The sequence below is a fragment of the Triticum dicoccoides genome, chromosome 2A (genome assembly GCF_002162155.2).
Source record: "Triticum dicoccoides isolate Atlit2015 ecotype Zavitan chromosome 2A, WEW_v2.0, whole genome shotgun sequence".
Lineage (NCBI taxonomy): Eukaryota > Viridiplantae > Streptophyta > Magnoliopsida > Poales > Poaceae > Triticum > Triticum dicoccoides.
This window is the reverse complement of record NC_041382.1, coordinates 25,181,066-25,185,833: the sequence shown is the minus strand read 5'-3', so window position 1 is coordinate 25,185,833 and position 4,768 is coordinate 25,181,066.

The following is a 4,768-nucleotide window of genomic DNA, read 5'->3' as shown; positions in this document are numbered from 1 at the left end:
TGTACTAAAAAACTTTGCGGGGCACAATTCTATGAGTAATCATTTATAACTAGGCTCTAATCAAAGGAATAGCTGGAGCACATTAAGGTAATTTCCTTGCTAAATTAGTAGGGAGTATCATAGTTGGAATGTTTTTTCATCTTGCTTAATATTTGTGGTGTGTAGGTTTACTCTAAGGTCAAAGAATTTCTGAATAGAAAAATATATAAGTCCACGTGGATGAAAGTACTATGAGAAACTTTCAACAAACGTCAATTAATGGTCGTTCGACATTGTTCGCTGATGTAAGGTTGTTGAATCATCTAAGTGTCCAACGCTATCCAAGGGTGGTGCATCATCGAATGGTAGCACAACTTCTAAGTGTGCTATATGAGGTAAGGGTGGTGCATCATCTATTGGTGCCGCAATCTCTAATCATGCTAGTAAATGGTATGTCGATGATGATTATGATTCCACGGAGCGATGCACATATAGGAACGATGTTAATGATGATAGTGATGATGACTTCACATAGGAGCGATGTCGTAGCCTTGTAGTGTATCTTTACTGGAGGTGTATTTTGTTGTAATGTGTCTTATTTATTTATTAATCAAAACAATATTAGCCTACTTATGGAAAAAAAGTTAAAAATCCACATAATAGAAGTCTGGTGCACAGACAAAGGTCACATTGGGCCAGCCATAACAATATATTTTGGACGAGGTTAATGGTCACAGTGAAGGTGAATTAATGTAGTGTTAGTACGGTTATGTGGTAGCATTGTGTTGTATCTTAATTTGGGGTATATGTTTTAATTCTGGCATTTAGATGTATCCTAATTTCACTTGCAGCATGTCATAATGTACTTTTGCCTTTAGTAATCACAGTGAATGTTAGCTCACTTATAGAAAAAGAATAGTTAGGAACTCATCAAATAGAAATTTGATTCATGAGTAAAAAGGTGACAAAAAGGTAGGAGTCTCGTGCATAAAGAAAATGGTGTGATTGTGTATACTCATAAAATGAAGTCTTGTGTCCATGAGCTCTTCTCATGTGCTCATTTCCTGCCCCGTGGTGGGGAGCTTTTGGGAGGCCATGTGGGAAGTGTGACCTCTTCCACCAAAGGAAAAATATATATTTCAAGTGTGTTGGGAATGAATGGCTCTTTGATATGCTCATGCATAGCACAGAAGTGACACGAGCTATGATCCTATAGATAATCGACAGAATATGGAGCCTGCGCAACAATGTCTTCCCGGGAAGCGTGCTACCCCTTCATTTATTCATTAATCACCAGAGTTACATCATTAACCAACAAACTATTAAAAAACTTGGAGCATCATCTAACGGTAACCAGCTATTAGGGGGACGATCTAGCAACTCTAGCTATTTCATGGGCCACTGCATTAGCCTCACGAGGAAGCTGAAGGAAATATGCCCTAGAGGCAATAATAAAGTTGTTATTTATATTTCCTTATATCATGATAAATGTTTATTATTCATGCTAGAATTGTATTAACCGGAAACTTAGTACATGCGTGAATACATAGACAAACAGAGTGTCACTAGTATGCCTCTACTTGAATAGCTCGTTAATCAAAGATGATTAAGTTTCCTAACCATAGACATGAGTTGTCATTTGATGAACGGGATCACATCATTAGAGAATGATGTGATTGACTTGACCCATCCATTATCTTAGCACTATGATCGTTTAGTTTATTGCTATTGCTTTCTTCATGACTTATACATGTTCCTATGACTATGAGATTATGCAACTCCCAAATACTAGAGGAATGATACGTCTCCAACGTATCTATAATTTTTGATTGCTCCATGCTATTATATTGTCTATTTTGGATGTTAATGGGCTTTATTTTACAATTTTATATCATTTTTCGCAGTAACCTACTAACCGGAGGCCCAGCCCAAATTGTTGTTTTTTTTTTGCCTATTTTAGGGTTTCGAAGAAAAGGAATATCAAACGGAGTCCAAATGGAATGAAACCTTCGGGAACGTGATTTTCTCAACAAACGTGATCCAGGAAACAACGGAGGAAGCCACGAGGCAGAGGGTCGCGCCTACCCCCTAGGCGCGCCCTCCACCCTCGTGGGCCCCTCCTTGCTCCACCGACGTACTTCTTCCTCCTATATAAGTCCACGTACCCCCGAAACATCCAGGAGCACCACGAAAACATAATTCCACCGTCGCAACCTTCTGTACCCGAGATATCCCATATCGGGGCCTTTTCGGGAGCTCCGCCGGAGGGGGCATTGATCACGGAGGGCCTCTACATCAACTCCATGGCTTCTCCGGTGATGTGTGGGTAGTTTATTTCAGACCTACGGGTCCATAGTTATTAGCTAGATGGCTTATTCTCTCTCTTTGGATCTCAATACAAAGTTCTCCTCAATCTTCTTGGAGATCTATTCGATGTAATCTTCTTTCGCGGTGTGTTTTTCGAGATCCGATGAATTGTGGGTTTATGATTCAGTTTATCTATGAAAAATATTTGATTCTCCTCTGAATTCTTTTATGTATATTGGTTTATCTTTGCAAGTCTCTTCGAATTATTAGTTTGGTTTGGCCTACTAGATTGATCTTTATTGCAATGGAGAATTGCTTAGCTTTGGGTTCAATCTTGAGGTGTCCTTTCCCAGTGACAGCAGGGGCAGCAAGGCGCGTATTGTATTGTTGCCATCGAGGATAAAAAGATGGGGCTTATATCATATTGCATGACTTTATCCCTCTACATCATGCCATCTTCCTTAAAGCATTACTCTGTTCTTATGAACTTAATAATCTACATGCATGCTGGATAGCGGTCGATGTGTGGAGTAATAGTAGTAGATGCAGAATCGTTTCGGTCTACTTGGTGCGGACGTGATGCCTATATATACATGATCATACCTAGATATTCTCATAACTATGCTCAATTCTATCAATTGCTCGACAGTAATTCATTTACCCACCATAATACTTATGCTCTTGAGAGAAGCCACTAGTGAAATTTTCCCACAAGAAATTCTAATAGACAACAAATTTTCCCACAAGAAAAATACAACAAATGATATTATCTTCAATTATTATGAGAAAAATATCATAGGAATATGTTACTTCTATTTGTTTTGTTGACGCACTATTTATTACACCAATGTAGAGATAATCTACAATATAGCAATTTGTCTAACTTTTTATATCTTCCAAGCATTCAAATAAACTTATATTTATATTTCTTCTCATTGGTACTATTCCGCACTCCATAAATCCTCCTCCTATACACTACAAATTCCTCCAGCAACGCGCGGGGTATCATCTAGTATAAATAAATAATGAGTTCATTACAGTACCTTGTAGTGGTGTTTTATTTTCTTTCGCTAACGGGGCTCACGAGATATTCTATTTTGAGTTTTGTGTTGTGAAGTTTTCAAATTTTGGGTAAAGATTTGATGGATTATGGAACAAAGAGTGGCAAGAGCCTAAGCTTGGGGATGCCCATTGCACCCCAAGGTAAAATTCAAGGACACCAAAAATCCTAAGCTTGGGGATGCCCTGGATCGTCTATCGGTAACTTTACTTGTAGCTATATTTTTATTCACCACATGATATGTGTTTTGCTTGGCGCGTCTTGTATGATTTGAGTCTTTGCTTTTCAGTTTACCACAATCATCCTTGCTGTACACACCTTTTGAGAGAGACTCACATGATTTGAAATTTATTAGAATACTCTATGTGCTTCACTTATATCTTTTGAGCCATATAGTTTTTGCTCTAGTGCTTCACTTATATCTTTTAGAGCATGGCGGTGGTTTGTTTTATAGAAACTATGGATCTCTCATGCTTCACTTATATTATTTTGAGAGTCCTTTAGAACAACATGGAAATTTGCTTTAATATAAAAACTTTCATAGAAGTGCATTCAATACTATGAGAAGTTTGATACTTGATAATTGTTTTGAGATATGGAGATGGTGATATTAGAGTCATGCTAGTTGAGTAGTTGTGAATTTGAGAAATACTTGTGTTGAAGTTTGTGATTCCCGTAGCATGCACGTATGGTGAACCATTATGTGATGAAGTCGGAGCATGATTTATTTATTGATTGTCTTCCTTATGAGTGGCGGTCGGGGACGAGCCATGGTCTTTTCCTACCAATCTATCCCCCTAGGAGCATGCGTGTAATACTTTGTTTTGATAACTAATAGATTTTTGCAATAAGTATGTGAATTCTTTCTGACTAATATTGGGTCCATGGATTATACGCACTCTCACCCTTCCACCATTGCTAGCCTCTCTAATATCGCGCAACTTTCGCCGGTATCATACACCCACCATATACCTTCCTCAAAACAGCCACCATACCTACCTATTATGGCATTTCCATAGTCATTCCGTAATATATTGCCATGCAAATTTCCACCATTCCATTATTATGACATGCTTTATCATTGTCATATTGCTTGCATGATCATGTAGTTGACATTGTATTTGTGGCAAAGCCACCATTCATAATTCTTCATACATGTCACTCATGCATCATTGCACATCCCGGTACATTGCCGGAGGCAGTCACATAGAGTCATAATTCTGACAAACCGGTACCTCCTCGCCAACCAGATTTACGAGTGAAGTGGGAGGCACCCGAGGAGGGATGGATCAAGGTGAACGCTGATGGAGCTTTTTCCCAAGTTCGTGGAAAGGGAGGTGCGGGTGTCGTTATGAGAGATCACAATGGGGCTTTTATAGCTGCAGCATGTGAGGTCTTCGATCATGTGGCTTGCCCGGAGAA